The 21,976-nt window shown below is 36.6% G+C and overlaps 1 non-coding gene across 1 annotated transcript; it reads left to right on the forward strand.

Moving 5' to 3' along the window:
• Positions 1-5,067: 5,067 nt before the first annotated feature.
• Positions 5,068-5,175, forward strand: LOC130953269 (small nucleolar RNA R71). Its single transcript, XR_009075441.1, has one exon. It is a non-coding gene; the product is annotated as a small nucleolar RNA R71 (small nucleolar RNA).
• The last annotated feature ends 16,801 nt before the right edge of the window (positions 5,176-21,976 follow it).

Raw genomic sequence — 21,976 nt, forward strand, 5'->3', positions numbered from 1 at the left:
CATCATCTGTAGTCCTTTTTCAACCTCCTATCAGATTTTTGCTCAGGTTCCTCAATTTCAGCCAGAAAATACCTGAAATCACAGAAAAACACAAAAACTCATATTAAAGTCCAGAAATATTAATTTTGCATAAAAACTAATAAAAACATCCCTAAAAGTAGCTAGATCCTACTAAAAACTGTCTAAAAACAATGCCAAAAAGCGTATAAATTATCCGCTCATCACAACACCAAACTTAAATTGTTGCTTGTCCCCAAGCAACTGAAAATCAAATAGGATAAAAAGAAGAGAATATACTATAAATCCCAAAATATCAATGAATATTAGTTCTAATTAGATGAGCTGGACTTGTAGCTTTTTGCTTCTGAACGGTTTTGGCATCTCACTTTATCCTTAGAAGTTTAGAATGATTGGCATCCATAGGAACTCAGAGTTCAAAGAGTCTTATTGATTCTCCTAGTTAAGTATGTTGATTCTTGAACCCAGCTACTTTTATGAGTCTTGGCCGTGGCCCTAAGCACTTTGTTTTCCAGTATTATCACCGGATACATAAATGCCACAGACACATGACTGGGTGAACATTTTCAGATTGTGACTCAGCTTTACTAAAGTCCCCAGTTAAAGGTGTCCAGAGCTCTTAAGCACACTTTTTTTGCTTTGGATCACGACTTTAACCACTCAGTCTCAAGCTTTTCACTTGGACCTGCATGCCACAAGCACATGGTTAGGGACAGCTTGATTTAGCCGCTTAGGCCTGGATTTTATTTTCTTGGGCCCTCCTATCCATTGATGCTCAAAGCCTTGGATCCTTTTTACCCTTGCCTCTTGGTTTTAAGGACTGTTGGCTTTTTCTGCTTGCTTTATCTTAAAATTTTTTTCGCCACTTTTTTTTTCGCAAGCTTTGTTCTTCACTGCTTTTTCTTGCTTCAAGAATCAATTTTATGATTTTTTAGATCATCAACAACATTTCTCTTTTTCATCATTCTTTCAAGAGCTAACAATTTTAACATTCATAAACAACAAGATAAAAAATATGCACTGTTCAAGCATTCATTCAGAAAACAAAAAGTACTGTCACCACATCAATATAATTAAACTAATTTCAAGGATGAATTCGAAGCTCATGTACTTCTTGTTCTTTTGTATTAAAAATATTTTTCATTTAAGAAGGGTGAAGGATTCATGGAATTATTCATAGCCTTAAGACATAGTTACTAAATACTAATGATCATGTAGTAAAGACTCAAAAAATAGACAAATATATAGCATAAAATCAGAAAACAGAGAAATAAGAACAAGGAAGTTAAGGAATGAGTCCACCTTAGTGAGGGTGGCGTCTTTTTCTTCAAGGACTAATGGTGTCTTTGAGCTCCTCTATGTCTCTTCCTTGCCTTTGTTGCTCCTCCCTCATAGCTCTTTGATCTTCTCTAATCTTATTGAGAATGATGGAGTGCTCTTGGTGTTCCACCCTTAATTGTTTCATGTTATGACTTAATCTTTCTAGAGAAGTGTTGAGTTGTTCCCAATAGTTGTTTGGAGGAAAATGCATCCCTTGAGGCATCTTAGGGATTTCTTGATGATGAGCTTCCTCATGCGTCTCTTGAGATCCATGAATGGACTCTCTTGTTTGCTCCATCCTCTTCTTAGTTATGGGCTTGTCCTCTTCAATGAGGATGTCTCCTTCTATGACAACTCCAGCTAAGTTGCATAGATGGCAAATGAGATGAGAAAAAGCTAGCCTTTCCAAGGTGGAGGGCTTTTCGGCTACTTTGTAGAGTTCTAGAGAGATGACTTCATGAACTTCTACGTCCTCTCCAATCATGATGCTATGGATCATGATGGCCCAATCCACAGTTACTTCGGATCGGTTAATAGTGGGGATGATGGAGCGTTGGATGAACTCCAACCATCTTCTAGCCACATGCTTAAGGTCCAGTCTTCTCAATTGAACCGGCTTGCCTTTTGAGTCTCTTTTCCATTGAGCTCCTTCCACACATATGTCCATGAGGACTTGGTCCAACCTTTGATCAAAGTTGACCCTTCTAGTGTAGGGGCGTGCATCTTCTTGCATCATAGGCAAGTTGAACGCCAACCTTACGTTCTCTGGACTGAAATCTAAGCATTTCCCTCGAACCATTGTAAGCCAATTCTTTGGGTTTGGGTTCATGCTTTGATCATGGTTACTAGTAATCCATACATTTGCATAGAACTCTTGAACCGTTAAGATTTCAACTTGTTGAATGGGATTGGAGAGAACTTCACATCCTCTTTTTCTAATCTCTTGTCAAATCTCTGTTTATTCGCCCTTTTTGAGCTTAAAAGGGACCTCAGGGATCACCTTTTTCTTGGCCACAATTTCATAGAAGTGATCTTGATAGGCTTTTGAGATGAATCTTTCCATCTCCCATGACTCAGAGGTGGAAGCAATTGCCTTCCCTTTCCTCTTTCTTGAGGTTTCTATGGCCTTAGGTGCCATCAATGGTTATGGAAAAACAAAAAAGCTATGCTTTTACCACACTAAACTTAGAATGTTGCTCGCCCTCGAGCAAAAGAAGAAAGAATAGAAGAAGAAGAAGAAGAAGATATGGAGGAGAGGGAGGGAGGTGTAGGTTTCGGCCAATAGGGAGAAGAGAGGGTAGTGTTGTGTGAAAATGAAGAAGGATGGAGGGGTTTATATAGTGGAGGGAGAGGGGTTTGGTTTCGGCCATTTAGGGTGGGTTTGGGTGGGAAAGAGATTTTGAATTTGAAGGTAGGTAGGGTTTATGGGGAAGAGTGGATGGATGTGATTGGTGAAGGGGTAATGGGGAAGAGTGATTGAGGTGATTGGTGAGGGGTATAGTGTTATTGGATTGTGAAGAAGAGAGAAGTGGAGAAGGTGGGGATCCTGTGGGGTCCACAGATCCTGAGGTGATCCTGTGGGTTCCACAGATCTTGAGGTGTCAAGGATTTCTCATCCCTGCACCTTTTAGGCGTGTAAAATGCCCTCTGTATGTAATCCTGGCGTTTAACGCTGGACTGATGCTTGTTTCTGGCATTAAAAGCCCAAATGTAGCCTATTTCTGGCATTTAACGCCAGCCTGATGCTTGTTTTTGGTGTTAAACACCAGCTTGGTGCTTGTTTCTGGTGTTAAACGCCAGACAGAAGCTTTTTTCTGGCGTTTAAATGCCAGACAACTCTTTCTCTAGGGTGTATTTTTTCTTCTGCTATTTTTTATTCTGTTTTTAATTTTTGCAATTGTTTTGTGACTCCACATGATCATAAACCTAATAAAACATAAAAGAACAATGAAATATAGATAAATAAAAATTGGGTTGCCTCTCAATAAGTACTTCTTTAATGTCAATAGCTTGACAGTGAGCTCTCATGGAGCTTCACAGATTATCAGAGCATGATGAGGGCCTCCCAACACCAAACTTAGAGTTTGAATATGGGGGCTTCTCAATACCAAACTTAGAGTTTGGTTGTGGCCTCCCAACACCAAACTTAGAGTTTGATTGTGGGGGCTTTTTTTGACTCTGTATTGAGAGAAGTTTTTCATGCTTCCTCTCCATGGTTGCAGATGAAGATCCATGAGCTTTAAACACAAGGTAGTCCCCATTCAATTGAAGGACTAGCTCTCCTCTATCAACATCAATCACAGCTCCTGCTGTGGCTAGGAAGGGTCTTCCAAGGATGATGCATTCATCATCATCCTTCCCAGTGTCTAGGATTATGAAATCAGCAGGGATGTAAAGGCCTTTAACCTTCACTAACACGTCCTCTACCAATCCATAAGCTTGTTTTATTGACTTGTCTGCCATCTCTAATGAGATTCTTGCAGCTTGTACCTCAAAAATCCACAGTTTCTCCATTACAGAGAGTGGCATAAGATTTATACCTGACCCCAGGTCACACAGAGCCTTCTCAAAGGTCATGGTGCCTATGGTTCAGGGTATTAAGAATTTACCAGGATCTTGTTTCTTTTGAGGTAAAGTTTGCTGAACCCATGTATTTAGTTCACTAATGAACAAGGGAGGTTCATCTTCCCAAGTCTCATTACCAAACAACTTGGCATTCAGCTTCATGATGGCTCATAGATATTGAGCAACTTGCTCTTTAGTTACATCTTCATCCTCTTCAGAGGAAGAATAGCTTTCAGAGCTCATGAATGGCAGAAGGAAGTTTAATGGAATCTCTATGGTCTCTATATGAGCCTCAGATTTCTTTAGGTCCTCAATAGGGAACTCCTTTCTGTCTAGGAGACATCCCATGAGGTCTTCCTCATTGGGATTCACGTCTTTTTCCTCCTATGTGCATTCGGCCATTTTGATTATATCAATGGCCTTGCACTCTCTTTTTGGATTCTCTTCTGTATTACTTGGGAGAGTACTAGGAGGAGTTTCAGTGATTTTCTTACTCAGCTGGCCCACTTGTGCCTCCAAATTTCTAATGGAGGACCTTGTTTCACTCATGAAACTTAAAGTGACCTTAGATAGATCAGAGACTATATTTGCTAAGTTAGAGGGGCTCTGCTCAAAATTCTCTGTCTGTTGCTGAGAAGATGATGGAAAAGGTTTGCTATTGCTAAACCTGTTTCTTCCACCATTATTAAAGCCTTGTTGGGGCTTTTGTTGATCCTTCCATGAGAAATTTGGATGATTTCTCCATAAGGGATTATAGGTGTTTCCATAGGCTTCACCCATGTAATTCACCTCTGCCATTGCAGGGTTCTCAGGATCATAAGCTTCTTCTTCAGAAGATGCCTCTTTAGTATTGTTGGATGCATTTTGCCATCCATTCAGACTCTGAGAAATCATGTTGATTTGCTGAGTCAATATTTTGTTCTGAGCCAATATGGCATTCAGAGCATCAATTTCAAGAACTCCCTTCTTTTGAGGCGTCCCAATACTCATAGGATTCCACTCAGAGGTGTACATGAATTGGTTATTTGCAACCATGTCAATGAGTTCTTGAGCTTCTGCAGGTGTTTTCTTCAGGTGAATGGATCCACCTATAGAATGGTCTAGTGACATCTTAGAGAACTCAGATAGACCATCATAGAATATATCTAAAATGGTCCACTCTGAAAGCATGTCAAAAGGATACTTTTTGGTCAACTGCTTGTATCTTTCCCAAGCTTCATAAAGGGATTTACCATCTTTTTGCTTGAAGCTCTGAACATCCACTCTAAGCTTGCTCAGCTTTTGAGGAGGAAAGAACTTGGCCAAGAAGGCCATGACCAGCTTATCCCAAGAGTCCAGGCTATCTTTAGGTTGTGAGTCCAACTATGCTCTAGCCTTGTCTCTTACAGCAAAAGGGAAAAGCATGAGCCTGTAGACTTCAGGATTTACTCCATTAGTCTTAACAGTATCACAGATCTGCAAGAACTCAGTTAAAAACTGATAGGGATCTTCTGATGGAAGTCCATGAAACTTGCAGTTCTGTTGCATTAGAGTAACTAGTTGAGGCTTCAGCTCAAAATTGTTTGCTCCAATGGCAGGGATTGAGATGCTTCTTCCATAAAAATTGGAAGTAGGTGTAGTGTAATTGCCAAGCATCCTCCTTGCATTATTATTGGGTTCGGCCATGTCTCCTTCTTTTTCAAGATTCTTTGTAAGGTTTTCTCTGGATTGTTGTGCTTTAGCTTCTCTTAGTTTCTTCTTCAGAGTCCTTTCAGGTTCAGGATCTGCTTCAACAAGAATGTCCTTGTCCTTGCTCCTACTCATATGAAAAAGAAGAGAACAGAAAAGGAAGAGGAATCATTTATGTCATAGTATAGAGATTCCTTTATGTGAGTAGAAGAAGAAAAGAATAGAAGAAGGAGGAGAAAAATTCGAACACAGAGGAGAAGAGATGGTTTGAATTTTTTAGATGAAGAGAATAGTTAGTAAATGAATAAATAAATAGAAAGAGATAAGTGAAAGGAGAAAATTCGAATATTAACTAAAAGAGAAGAAAAATATTTTTGTTTTTATTTTAATTATTAGTTAAAATTCGAAAATAAAGAGAAGAACTAAAATTAAAATAAAATTTGAAACAATTAGTTAATTAAAAGAGATTTTTGAAAAAGAGTGAGAAATTTTCGAAAATTAGAGAGAGAAAAGTAGTTAGGTAATTTTGAAAAAGATAAGAAATAAACAATAAGTTAATTAGTTAGTTGAAAAAGATTTGAATATCAATTTTCAAAACAACAAATGCATGCAAGAACACTATGAATGTCAAGATGAACACCAAGAACACTTTGAAGATCAAGATGAACATCAAGACTTATTTTTTGAAAAATTTTCAAGAAAGACATGCAAGACACCAAACTTAGAAATTTTTCATGTTTAGACACTATGAATGCAAAAATACATATGAAAAACAACAAAAGACACAAAACAAGAAAATATGAAGATCAAACAAGAAGAATTACCAAGAACAACTTAAAGATGATGAAGAACACCATGCATGAATTTTTCGAAAAAATGCATAAATTTAAAAAAAACATGCAATTGACATCAAACTTAAAAATTGACTCAAGACTCAAACAAGAAACACAAAAATATTTTTGGTTTTTATGATTTTATAATTTTTTTGGATTTTTTTTTCAAAACTATTTTTAAAAAAACGAAAAAGAAGAAAAATTTTGAAAATATTTTTGAAAACTTTTTGAAAATAAAATAAAGGTTAAAACAAAAAGAAAATTACCTAATCTGAGCAACAAGATGAACCGTCAGTTGTCCAAACTCAAACAATCCCCGGCAACGGCGCCATAAACTTGGTGCACGAAATTGTGATCTCAATGGCGCCAACAACTTGGTACGCACAATTGTAATATCACTCCTTTTCACAACTTCGCACAACTAACCAGTAAGTGCACTGGGTCGTCCAAGTAATAAACCTTACGTGTGTAAGGGTCGATCCAATGGAGATTGTTGGTATGAAGCAAGCTATGGTCATCTTGTAAATCTCAGTCAGGCGGATTCTAATGATTATAATGGTTTTCAAATGTAAAGATAAATAAAGCATAAAATAGAGATAGAGATACTTATGTAATTCATTAGTGAGAATTTCAGATAAGCGCATGAAGATACTGTGTTCCTTCTGAATCTCTGCTTTCCTACTGCTTTCATCCAATCATTCTTACTCCTTTCCATGGTAAGTTGTATGTTGGGTTTCACCGTTGTCAATGGCTACCTCCCGTCCTCTCAGTGAAAATGGTCCAAATGCGCTGTCACAGCACAGCTAATCATCTGTCGGTTCTCGATCATGTTGGAATAGAATCCAGCGATTCTTTTGCGTCTGTCACTACGCCCAACACTCGTGAGTTTGAAGCTCGTCACAGTCATCCCATCTCAGATCCTACTCGGAATACCACAGACAAGGTTTAGACTTTCCGGATCTTAGGAATGGTCATCAATAATTCTAGCTTATACCACGAAGACTCCGATCTTTTAGAATGGAGGCTAAGAGATACGCGCTCAATCTAAGGTAGAACGGAAGTGGTTGTCAGGCACGCGTTCATAAGTGAGAATGATGATGAGTGTCACAGATCATCACATTCATCATGTTGAAGTGCAGCGAATATCTTAGAATAAGAATAAGCTGAATTGAATAGAAGAATAATAGTAATTGCATTAATACTCGAAGAACAGTAGAGCTCCACACCTTACTCTATGGTGTGTAGAAACTTCACCGGTTAAAATACATAATAACAAGGTCTAGGCATGGCCGAATGGCCAGCCTCCCCAAATAGCATGTGAATACGAAAATAGGGAATGAGACCAAATGGTCAAAGAGAGATCCCCAGTACAATAGTAAAAAGTTCTATTTATACTAAACTAGTTACTAGGGTTTACAGAAATAAGTCTAAGTGCAAAAATCCACTTCCTGGGCCCACTTTGGTGTGTGCTTGGGCTGAGCTTGAGCTTTACACGTGCAGAGGCTTCTCTTGAGGTTAAACGCCAAGTTGTAATGTGCTTTTGGCGTTTAACTCTGGTTTGTGATGTGTTTCTGGCGTTTTACTCCAAAATGCAGCATGGAACTGGCGTTGAGCGCCAGTTTGCGTCGTCTAAACTCGAATAAAGTATAAACTATTATATATTGCTGGAAAGCCCTTGATGTCTAATTTTCAACGCAATTGAGAGCGCGCCATTTGGAATTTTGTAGCTCCAAAAAATCTATTTCGAGTGCAGGGAGGTCAGAATCCAACAGCATCTGTAGTCCTTTTTCAGCCTCCTATCAGATTTTTTCTTAGGTCCCTCAATTTCAGCCAGAAAATACCTGAAATCACAGAAAAACACACAAACTCATAGTAAAGTCCAGAAATATGAATTTCACATAAAAACTAATAAAAACATCCCTAAAAGTAGCTAGATCCTACTAAAAACTGTCTAAAAACTGTCCAAAAAGCTTATAAATTATCCGCTCATCATCCCACCTAGCACTTTTATTTATTGTCCTTAAGTTGGACTTATGGGGAGCTCATCATCAAGGTGGCTTGTGCTTGAATCCATCCTTAAACATCCACCAATGCTTGAATTTCCAATAAGCTCCATCATTCAAAAGTAATACCTCCAAGCCTTGATGGAGTTCTGCATAAGCTAAGGGCTCCCAAAATTGATCCTCATGTGTTCTCGGATCCCAAATCTTATTTCTACACCCGTCTTCAAGTTGATCATCATTAATCCATCCGGGTGGCAAGCAAGTCGAATTCTCAATGAGGTACCAAACTCTCCTTCTAGACCCATCTAATTGAGCACTAGCCCAACCCTTGCATCTAATTCTTGAAGTAACAACCGTGATGAGCCTTAATTTGCAATGCCAACCACTAAAAATCCTTTTCTTATGCTTCATCCCACAAAGGGCTCTAAGTTGACCATCCGTTTCAAGCAATCCATACTTGAGTGGGACAATAAATCTAATAGAGATGAGTTTTACCCACTCAAGTGAAGGAGTAGACGGCAACCTAGTTGAAGAAGCTTCCTAGGATCTTGACGAAGCATACTCAACTCCCGTCTTTTTCTTTCTAAGGACTTCCATCTCTTTACAAGATTTCTCAAATTCAATCTTTTGTTCATCAATTTTACCTAACTTTTTTCCCTTACTAAAACTATTATTGGGAGGGTGATAGGAGTCTACCTCCATAACACTTTCAAATTCACCGGGAGAAGGGTCTTCAAGTTCAAAGGATTCTCCACCACCAAGATTTGATGCTTGATCTTCATTGCCAAGGGAACTCAATTCTTGCTCTATCCCATCCAATTCTTCATATGGAATATGCCTTGGAGGTTGTGCACTTTCCTCCTTAACATCAAATTCAGTCTTCTTGGAGGGGTTTTCTTCCACTCTAGGTTCCCATGGAGGTTCTGCATCTCCTAAGTCTTCAACCACTTCTTCCTTTTCTTCAACAATTAAAGCTTCCTCCAATTGCTCCAACACAAAGTAACATTCCTCATTTTTCATCAGAATTTCCAATCTCTCCTTCAAGCTATGCTCTTTATTTGATTCCCCACATGTATCCAAGGGAGTGCTTTGAGGGTTCAGGCATTGGGAGGCTAATCGGTTTACCACCTCATCCAAGGTGGTCGTGAATCCTAGTACCTCCCTTTGCATATTCTCTTACCCTTGATGTAGCAAAGTGAGATATGATGACAAGTCATCATATACCCATTTTTCAAGCTAATTTTACTTGTTTTGTTAGTCTTTATGCACTTTCTTGCATACTAAGTAATTGATTTGGAGTGAAAATGCATAACTTCTTTAAATCAAACAACCACCATGAAATTAATGTTAACTCATGAGGTTTAAGCTAAATTTAATTGATTTTTAATTGATTCATAAGCCTCTTGAATTTAGTGATACTTTGAGTGGTTGTTTTGGTTTATTGTAGGTGAAGAAAAGAAAAAAAGGAAAAGCGTGGCCTAAGGAAGTGTGGCCCAAGGAGAAGAAAATGTGGTCAAAGAGAGAAGAAGTGTGGCGCACAACATGAGGAAGGCAAGCATTGCCCTCCACAAGGGCACACTGCCCTCTAGGAGGGCAACATAAGGGAACAAAGCATGAAAGGCAATTCTGCCCTGCCCACTACAAGGGCAGAGCACAAATCTGTGCCTTGGAATCAAGAAGAACAAAACCTTGCCCTGCCCTCCACAAGGGCAGTATCGGGCTCACCAAGGGAAGAAAATCAAAGGAAAATGTCTACAATGCTTGCCACAAGAGTTGAACACGGGACCATGAGGAAGCAAGGAATTAAGCCTCACTTTGGTACCAAGAAAGCCAAGGAAAATGGGTAGCGTGTGTAGCATCCAGGTTTCGAACTCGGGACGTCAAAGTGGAAACACTGCCCTGCCCTCCGCGAGGGCAGGGCAGCATTTTGTTGTGGCGTGAATCTGGCGCACCAAGGCACAATTCTGGCGCACCAAGGCACGATCCTGGCAGCACCAACAGCGCACCACAGCACAATTCTGGCGCACCAACTTTTTCTGCCCTGCCCTCCGCGAGGGCAGGGCAGCATTCTGCGCACCAAGCCTGCACCACGCCGCACTACGCACGCACCAAGCACCAAATTCTGCCCTGCCCTCCACAAGGGCAGGGCAGCCTCCTGGAAGCAACTCCTCATGGGCCAAAAATTGAATTAAAAATCCAATTTAATTCAATTCTTCACCAAGTCAAAAGCCCATCCAAATCTCAAGATCCAAGAATAGAAAGTGTATAAATAGGAGTTAGTTTGATGTAATTAGGACCTTTACTTTCACTTTTGAACTTTTGACATTTACCTTTTACTTGATTTTTGAATTTAATACTTCCTTTGGAGCTTTGAATTCTGCAACTTCTCTTGGTGACTTCACCGAGATTTTAGAGAATTGGGGAGGAGAATTGATCTCTCTTCTTCCTCGTTCTTGCCTGAGCACTTTTAATTTTCTTGTTTTGAGTTTTGGGTGTGAAGAGTTGAGGAAATTCTGTCTCAACCTCCATTCAAAATCTCTTTAATTCCTTTCTGCACAATTCAATTGAATTTCAATTTCCCTTACTGCTTCTTCTTCAATTTCTTGTCAATAGCTTTGTGAACTTGGATCTGGGAAGGCAATTGAGATCTAGGCTTTGCTACCTAGTCTCTGGAGTCCTGAGATCCCAATTTACTTTTGGTTCTTCTGTGAACCTTTGCTGCACTTAATTTCCTTACTGTTTGAATTCTAATTGCTTCTAATTCAATTTCTGCTCTATTGATTGTTGCAATTCACATTCTCTTGCTTAAATTCTGAAATCCCTGTCCTCAAATCCCTTTTACATTCAAGCAATTTATATTCCTTGCAATTTAAGTTACTGCAATTTACATTTCTTGCACTTTAAGTTTCAGTCATTTACTTTCTTGTTCTTTAAGATTCTGCAAGTTTACTTTCCTGCTCTTAAATTTACTGCAATTTTTCCTTCCCCCTTTACATTCCAAGCAATTTAGCTTCTGTTAAAATACAAATCACTCAACCAATACTTGATTCGCTTGACTAAACCAACCACTAAACTAAAATTGCTCAATCCTTCAATCCCTGTGGGATCGACCTCACTCATGTGAGTTATTATTACTTGATGCGACCCGGTACACTTGCCGGTGAGTTTTGTGTTGGATCGTTTTCCGCACATCAAGATACTCATCCATTGGGGTTTGGGATGGATAGAAGGGTTCATTATTTTGGAGAAAGGGTTCATGATAGGAAGGTGATTCTTCTGGGCTTGGGAAGACCAAAAATCGCCCCCAGCATTTTCACTTTAATGAGGTCACGTGCGACCATCCACGCGTACGCATCGCCATGATCAAATTCATTCTCAATTATAATTCATAACTCGTCTCATTGATCTCAATTCATTAATTTCCACGAATATCTCATTCATTACACTCAATATTACATTACTCTTTTTATTGCCTCATATGTCTCTCTTCCATCATCTTATCAAATCAAATGCCATCTTTTCCAATCCTTAGTTATCTTTCTTAACCTCTAAGTTACCTTATTTTTCCTAGCCTCATCATATTGTTAAGCTTACTAACCAAAATTAGAGTTAACAGAATGAAGATAGAGGTTTAGAAGTTTAAAATTAGGCTTAAAAACACAAAATCCAGTTTTTCTAAAAAAAGGGTCACGCGTACGCGTGGGTGTACGTTTTTCCAAAAATTTTGACCAAGTTAGAAAACTTGCATAATTTCATTTTTAGTCCCAAACTTCCGACACACATAACTTTTTCGTTAAAAATTGTTTTTCTTCCATTCTTCAGACGGCATAAACTTCAAGGACCCAATTTTCGTATAAAACAAGTTTGAAACCATTTGAGGATCCAGAAGCCAAGTTATGGCTTGCCGAAATTCGGCCAAAAACTAATTTTTTATAAAACCTCAAAACCTCAATTTTCATAAACCAAACCAAGTACCAACTACCTAAACATGTATCCAGCACAAACACAGTTCATAACATTCTAATACAACACCACTAACCACCCATCATATCACAAACCATCATGCTTTCATTTTTACCCAATTCTCACCTTAAACGTCTTAATTCCATCAACAAAATCACCAACATGTTATCATACATATATATAAAATCAATGTCACCAATTTATCATCAATTTCAAAACACCAAAGCAGCATTATATCCCCATCATAACCATAATCACCAACACATGATTAAATTCCATCATCAGTCAATGTCATAATTTCTAAACATTCAATACACATAATCATTCCAGCTTATCCTATGGTCCTCTATCCTAAGTTTTCACACGACATTATATATTAAATATGCGAAACCTAAACCATACCTTGGCCAATTTCTACATATACCCCGAAACACCACCAAGGCACCAAATGAAGGATTACCATGTGTTCATAACACGCAGCAGAAGAAAAGTAGGTAATCCTAAAGATCTATTTTTGTGTTTAAACTTTATTCTAATAATAATATATAGATCAGATCTAAATACCTGAGTACGCTAGTAAAAATCTTTTTCTCCATCGATGGTACGAAGGCGCTATGCGTATCCACACCGAGACCAATATTTGCTGTCAACTCTCTGACCAATGGACATCTGATCTAAATTGAGAAACCTCTGGCAACTCTTTGCATGCCATAAAATTCTTCTGCAAGAATTAGGCTCACATACATTTATGTACGTAAAGGTAAGGGAATAAAACCCAACCCTTGTGTTTTATTCTCTTTCTGTCACATTTCTCTACTCTTGGCATACATATATATAGTATGAGATTTGTTATTGATTTCAAAATTGAATCACAATTCAAATTCAAATCATATCTTGTTATTTTAAACTTAAATCTTTTAAATTTATGAATCATATCATAACTCAATTTGAAACAGAATCAGTTAGGATCTCATCCAAATTTAGAATTCAAGTTTAGAAATAGAATAACCAATTATTCTCAAATCTCATATAATATTCTCAATTATCATACTATTATTATATTCTTGGTGCTAGCAAAGAATATAATAATATTTCATTTGAATTAATATAATTATTTGATCAAATCAAAATAATAATTAAATAATTATACAGCAAAGGTTAGAACACTCGTTAGTGTGTGACCCCATAGGTTTAATACTAAGCGGGTAGTAAATTAGTCATACTAAATTTACTAATTAAGGTTGGCATCTAGCAACACTCCTCAACGACCCGATAGTATGAAGTAATATATTTTTACTAAGAACCTTAGAAGAACAAAGTATAATTCCTTCCATCTTTTTAGCTTTTGGTTAACCCTTAGAGTATGGTTTGATTGTCAAACTCTAACTTGTTACCATTATTATAATGAACAATAAATGACTTAAGAAACTCATTTCCTCATTCATTCAATCCCCTTGGCCAAGGTTTTATTCATCTCAGTCATTATAATCATAGAGCTCAAACTCTTTACCGAAAGTTGACGGATTCCTTATTGACTAATCATTAATTCTACAAGTATTTAAATCATACCCAATATCCATTCAACTAGAACCCTAGGGTATTAGGTGTCTGGAATCAAAGTATAATAAATACATTGTTAATTACTATGACAGTCGCAGGTCAAAGGAAACTCTATTACTATGTTCATCTTGAGAATATCCTATTGAACAAATATACGGTAATTATAACCATTAGGAATTCTCAAAGTGAGTCAGTTCAATGGTCATATCTCTATATGCACCATCTATATATATAATTTAATAAATGAGATCTATTAATCTTCATCCAATGAAGACCATTATATATATATATATATATATATATATATATATATATATATATATATATATTGATCTTTTCGGATTATTAATGTCCTTTTTAATAATCCTATGACTAAGAACAATTTAGATTAAATTATAAAAGATTTATCTCTCAATATTATGATCACTATCACAATAATAAATCTCTAAATTTAATCAAGGTCCTTATTATATTAGCATTTTAATATAATAATAATAACAAATTATTTGACACATGATTGATTGGATTGTGGTCATACTACTTATTCCCAACACCAAATGCAACCCTCAAGGTTCAAAATCTCTAAGGTAAGACCTCCCAATCTCCACCAAGCCTCCAATGTACTCAATCAACTTCAATATACACAAATACAAGCCTCATTCACATATATCACATCCAAATTCAATACCCAAAGCACAAACTCAAAGAATTAACTAGAGTTAATAATCCTCACCTTATTCAAGTGTTACACAAGCAAGAGTGAATGTTTTTTTTCCAGTTAATTTGAGCCTAAACATCAAGACATTGAATTTCAATAACCAATGCCCCAAATTTTTGAAAATTAAAGAGAATGAAAGGCTGAGATGAGAGATAAGACTTACCTATGAAATTGTTCTGGTAGAATTGTAGAGCTCGACGCGGTGGTCGTATGGCTGCAAACGGTGCGGCAACCGGAGCTCGAAACAAGAAGTTATGACAACTTGAATAGAGGACAAGAGTTTTGTTTTGTTTCTCCTTTCCTTGAATTACTTCAGCTTGTTTCTGCTGAATAAGGAGGAAGAAGGGATCTTCCTTAAGTGTGGGTGGTTTGTGGGTTGGGCCATGGGCCCAATTTGGGCCCGGTTCAACTGTTTCGGCCCGTTCGGCCTGATCTTGGGCCAAATTCTTTAAAATTAGCGTCGAAATTCTCGTTTTAATGAGCTCTATCCTAATTTAATATAATATTCATATTTTTAATTTTATTTATTAAAATTTAATTTATTAACTAATTATTTGCTAATTTAATGGGGTTTACACGGTCTCCTGATGTACTTCTTGCAAGCTTAGCACTTGTTGTGTGAGAAGGTGCAGTTGATGAGTTAATGACTCATTTTGTTCCAGAATGGTAGATTCAATGGACACTGTCTTGACTTCTCTTTTCATTGAGGTCTCACTGGATGAGTATAGATACTGATTACTGGTGACTGTCTCAATGAGTTCATTAGCTTCTTCAATTATCTTTTTCATGTGTATTGAACCACCAACAAAGTTATCTATGGACATTTTGGCCATGTCTGAAATTCTATAATAGAAAATGTCCATCTTCCCACTCTGAAAACATCTCTATGGGGCATCTTTTAAGCATTAGCTTGTACCTCTCCCAAGCATTATAGAGCGACTCACTATCTTCCTGCCTGAAGGTCTGAATGTCTGTCCTTAGCTTAGTCAACCTCCGTGGGGGAAAGAACTTGTTCAGGAACTTGTCAACAACCTTATTTCAAGTATTCAAACTTCCCTTGGGCTGGTTGCGAAGCCAATCCTTTGCTTGATCCCTCACAGTAAATGGGAAAAGCATCAGCCTTTAGACTTCAGGATCTATTCCATTAGTTTTTACAGTATCACAGATCTATAGGAAGTCAGAGATGAATTCGTTGGGGTCTTCCTGTGGGAGTCCATGAAACTGGCAATTTTGTTGCACTAGGAAGATCAACTCTGGGTTAAGCTCAAAATGATCTACTCCAATAGGAGGTATACTAATGCTGCTTCTAGAAAAATCAAGAGTGGGAGCTATGTAAGATTCCAGGGTTCTTTTGGGTTGTGTACCTCCATCTAGATACATAGTGATTCTAGTGTTCCTACACAGTCAAGAAATAAAGAAAGGTGGGGAGTCTCTATGACAAAGTCTTGAGAACTTCCAGTGAGATACCCAAGAGAAAATATTTTTTTTTAATTTTGAAAATAAATAAATAAAAAATAAAAAAATAATAATTAAAATTTTCAAAAATTGAAAAGAAAAAGTCAATTAAAGATTTTGAATTTCAAAAATTGAAAAGAAAAAGTCAAGAGAAGGAAACAAAATAAAATAAGATTTGAAAATTTAAAGAATTTGAAATTCAAGAAAGAAAGACTAAAGGAACACAAAAATTTAAAATTAAAACAAGATAAGACAAACAATTAACTAATAAGATTTGAAATTGAAGATGAGATTTTCAAAATTTGGAGGGAGAAAGTCAAATAAAAATTTTGAAATTCAAAATTTGAACAAGTCAAGAGAGAGAAACAAGATTTTAAAAATTTAAAGATTTTAAAATTTAAATTTAAAAGAAAGAAAAACAAATAAAATACTAAACTTTTAAAATTTGAATTTGAGTTAAAGATAAGATAATTTTTAAAAATTTAAAAATTTAAAAATTCAAATTTTAAAAGAAAGCAAAACTAACAAGATACTAACACTTAAAATTTTAAATTAGAAATAAGATAAGATAACAAAATTTTGAAAATCAAAGAAAAAGATAAGATAAAGAATTTAAAGATAGAAAAGATAAACGAGAAAAACAAGATTACTAATCACGATACCAAACTTAAAATTTTGAATTTAAATTGAAAAAATTTCGAATATATATATATATATATAGAAATTCAAAAAAGAAAGAAAAAGATAACACCAAACTTTTTTAAAATTTCTAATTAAATCAAAATACGATAAAGATGCAAAACTTAATCTATAATTTAAAAATTTAAAAAAAAAAAAGAAAAAGGATTTAAAAAGTTTTGAATTCAAAAAGAAAGAAAAATAAAATACCAAACTTAAAATTTAAAATTAAGTCAAATTAAGATAACAAGAAGATTTGAAAATTAGAACGAGAAAGATAAACGAAATTAAATGTTTAAAAGAAAAACAACAAAAGACACCAAACTTAAAAGTTTTAAAATCAAAGAACACTATTTTCGAAGAATTGAGAGAAAAAACACTACAAGACACCAAACTTAAAAATTTTGAAATCAAACAATACAAAACACAAGGAAAATTTCGAATAAGAGAAAAGAAACCAAGAACAATTTTCAAAAATCAAGAAAAGAAAGATCAACAGAAACCAAAAAGACACCAAACCTAAGATTTGACACAAGACTCAAACAAAAGAAAAAGATCACTAAAGATGAAATTTTTGAAAGAGATTTTTAAAAAAAATTCAAAAATTAACAAGAAAAGCAATTAAAAGAAAAACTAGTAAAAAGTACCTGATCTAAGAAGCAAGACAATCGGTAGTTTGTCAATCATGAACAATCCCCAGGTGGGCGCTAAAAACTTTGGTCATATGCTTCGTATGCCTGGCGTTCAATTTGGGCTTCTGGCGTTGAACGCCCATTAGGGGGGTGAGCGTGCTATTTCCTAGCTCCCTGGGTGGCGTTAAATTCTAGTCTTGGGCGTTCAACGATGGGCTTGCTCCTCTTTGGGCGTTGAATTCCAATCTTGGGCATTCAACTTGGAGGCTAATCCTTCTTGGGCGTTGAACTCTAGAGTTAAGCATTCAACGCCCACTTTGGGCAATGAAAGCGCGTCAATTAGACCTCTGTAACTCAAAATATGCTCATTAGAATGCACACAGGTCAGGTTTTGACAACGTCTGCTATCCTTTCTTTGCTTATGAATTAGCCTTTGCCAGATTTCGCCATTTTCACCCAAAAATCACCTAAAATCATAAGAAAATCACAAAAACTCAAAGTAGAATCCAAAATGTGACTTTTGCATTAAAACATACTAAAAAACTTAATAAAACTTAATAAAATTTAACTAAAAACACACTAAAAATTACTGTGAAAAGGGTATAAGAAATCCTATTATCAGCCCTCCATCCCTTACCCGACCTCTTGGAAAAGGTCAGATACCGATTGAGGAGCCCAAAAACCCCAGTGTATCAAATGCATTAAGGTTACGGCTTCTAGAAAGTAGTGACTAGAGATATAGGCTCCAACAAAAGATATAAGATAAGATAAGATGGAATTACCACCACCAAGGAAGTCATCAAACTCTACTATAAATACGCTGGTAGCCCCCCAGGTATAACTCACGTTCTACTCTACTAAACACCTGCCTAAAGCCCTTGCTAATTTAAGCATCGGAATCTCTTACAGGTAGCATCACCCACCTCCTCACGAGGAATCGGACAGGGGGCACCTCGGTGTCAACAAGTCTGATGTTGCCATTTACGGGGACCTGGACCTCACGTTCAGATGTGACCTCACATTTCACCCTGGAAGTCATTTCACAACCATGGCGGATAACTAACCAGACGATGGACATGTCGAATCTGAACCTGAGGAAGAAGCACAGACAGAGGATCACGCCGTCGTGCTCCCCCCTCCACAACAACGTACACAGGAACCCCACAGAGAGACACCACGAGAAACCCTCATCCGAGGAAAAACCTATTTTGACGCACACCATTCCAAAGGAGAAAAACATCCCTAAGAGACGGAAATACTGAGCATGGTCCACAGATAGCAAGATCGCTTGAGACAACTCGAACGTGAGGCTGAGCGATAGCGAGAGGCCGAACGAGAATTGAAAAGAGAAGTAATGTTACGTAGAGAGCTAGAAGAAAAGCTCTAGAAGATGGAGATCGACCTTCAAACCCGGACCACTAGGTCAAGCAGGGACGAAAGTCCCTTAGGAGGACATGATCCGTTCACAGAAGAGATCATGAACGCTAAGGTTCCTAGAAACTTCAAGACACCAAACATGGACCTCTATGATGGGACGTCCGACTCGAGCCACTACCTTAGTAACTTTACAAGAAGAATGTATCTAGCCGACGCTTCTAATGCGACTCATTGCAAAGCCTTCCTGACCACTTTAACAAAGGCTGCGATAAAGTTTGATGGCCTGTCCCCCAGGTCGATCATCAGTTTCGACGACCTAGCTGAAAATTTTCTGACTAGATTCTTCATCCAAAAATACAAAACAAAGCATGCCCCAAGCCTGCTAGGAGTAAAGCAAGTAGACGAGCAAAGCCGCTGGGAGTACATGGAAAGATTCAACAAAGCTTGACTGGAAATCCAGAACCTACCAACTGAGTGGTGATTTTAAGTTTGGTCAATGGCCTGAAAGAAGGGCCATTCAGCCAGTCCATATCCAAGCGACACCCATCTTCTTTAAACGAGGTACAGGAAAGGGCAGAAAAATACATCAACATGGAAGAAAATTTCCAACTAAGAGAACCTCCTTCAAGGTCCAACCTATCCTATTCACCTCGGGGTCACCGCATGAAGACACCCTCAGTCAGGTTGCGTGATTTTGTCTCTACTACTACGGTACCAATAGGCCCTACCGACCAACCTCCCTCTCCATCAAAATTTTCAGGTGTGTCCTATCCTATACAAAATTTTGTGAATTATAATTCCTTTTTCAAACAACACCGCAGTTTTCTTGCCTCTCTCCAGACAGAACAGGAGCCTTTATTTTTCTCTCAAACAGTTAAAGATAAGCGTTGGCGCAAAGTAATGTCCCAAGAAATTCGTGCACTTCAACTCAATGACACTTGGAAGCTCACAATCCTTCCTCCAGGAAAGAAAGCACATGGGTGTAAGTGGGTTTATAAAATTAAATACAACTCTAACGGGACAATAGAGATGTTGAAAGCAAGACTGGTAATTTTGTGAAATAATCGAGTGAAAGGCTTGGATTACAATGAAACGTTTTCTTCAGTGGTAAAGATGGTAACAATTCGCACAACACTCACAGTGGCAGCAGGCCAGGATTGGGAACTCCACCAAATGGATGTCCATAATGCATTTCTTCATGGAGAACTTGATGAGGATGTTTACATGAAGCTTTCTCCTGGTTTTCAAGTGTCTCAACAAGGACTGGTTTGTAAACTTTAGAAATCTCTCTACGGACTGCGACAAGCTCCACGATGCTGGTTTGCAAAACTTTCATCTACTCTCCTTCGATATGGTTTCAAGCAATCCCCGAAGGACCATTCCTTGTTTAGCCTTCGCCACAATAGCATGCAATTGGTAGTTTTGGTATATGTTGATGACCTTGTAATTACAGGAAATGATGGTGCTATAATTCAACGTTTCAAAGAGTATTTACACATGTTTTCACATGAAAAATTTTGGCCGGCTGAAATACTTCTTGGGAATTGAGGTTGTCAGATCTCTGACTAAAATCTTTCTGTGCCAAAGAAAATATGCTTTGGACATAATCACCGAAACAAGACTTCTAGGTGCTAAGCCTGTAGCAACACCGTGCGAAGAGAATCATCGATTGTGGTCAGCTACAGGTTCTCTTTTATCCTATCCTAACATATATCGTTGACTTGTTGGAAGACTGATTTATTTGTGTTTTACTCGGCCTTATCTGGCCTACAGTGTTCACATGTTGTCCCAATTCATGCAAAATCCACACATCGAACACTGGTAAGCTACTTTGTGTGTTGTATGCTATTTAAAGAGACATCCTGGACAAGGAGTTCTTCTCCCACGAGAGAATGATTTGCGGCTCTATAGATGGTGTGACTCCGACTGACTAGTTGTGCACTCACTCGCAAGTCAATCACAAGCTAATTCATCCAGTTTGGTAACTCACCAATATCTTGGAAGACTCAAAAACAACAGACAATGTCTGCCTCCTTGTTCAATAGCTCAGACAATAAAAGAATTGAAGTATATTAAAGATATACTCTTCTCTCTATATATGCCTTATCATGTCCCCATTCGTCTCAAAAGTTGTATATATATGTGTTCATGACTAATAGAAAAACAGATTAAATTTTCTACAATTATTAATACAAAAATTATCTAAAATACTTCGTACAGCTAAAAAAGATGTGAAATGTTTAAAATTTATTATTTTATTTTAATATTAATATATTATTATAATTTATTTAAAATAATTTTTAAGTTAAAATTTAGATACAATTGTCTATGTATATGAAATTAATATTTAAAAATTATTGAATAATTTAATATATTTAATTAAATTATTAGATAATTTTTAATTTTATACGAATATAAAAGTTGTCAATTATCACTATAAAATTTAAAACCAATGTATTCATGTATTTTATATCATATCGTAACTCGTATTCCTAACCATATGAGGCAAGGAGGATTGGCAAGAGGATCATCCTTGTGACACTCACCTGCTTTCCTAATAACAAGTCGTTACTGAGTCCTAAGTTGCTTAATATAGGTTGAATGACTTTATTGTAATGCATTTATTTTACATTTTTATTTTATGTTTGTATTTTTAATATTTTTATTTTTAGAATTAAAAAAAAACAAGAAAGAAAAATATAAAATAAAATTTTATTATTTTCAGTATTTTTTATAAAATCTAAAAAATTTAAAAGAAATACAAACCAAAACACCCAAACTTTTATAATCTTTTAATTTTAGGGTGGAATTGGATTATTTGCAATGTTGTTAGAGTACATTCCATATATACAGATAGTATTTGATATTCAACTATATATTATTGTCCAATAATTTTGCAAACTTAACAATATATTTATCCGCGCTTTGAAAGTGGGGTGTTAAACTCTTAAGTTATTATTGTAGGATATAACTAAAATATAGTGTTTATTTATATAATAGCTTAAGTAAGTCTCGTGGAGCCAACTTTCTGAGACGAAATCACACGTAGGTAGAATCTGATGAAAACTAAACGACTTAACGGCTATTTATATTATGTTATATGTCTTTTACTACTAATTAATTGATTAATTAACATGCCTAACAATTTTCTTGCCTGCATCCATGTGTATAATATATAATTGATTG

Source organism: Arachis stenosperma, chromosome 9 (assembly GCF_014773155.1).
Source record: "Arachis stenosperma cultivar V10309 chromosome 9, arast.V10309.gnm1.PFL2, whole genome shotgun sequence".
Classification (NCBI taxonomy): Eukaryota; Viridiplantae; Streptophyta; class Magnoliopsida; order Fabales; family Fabaceae; genus Arachis; species Arachis stenosperma.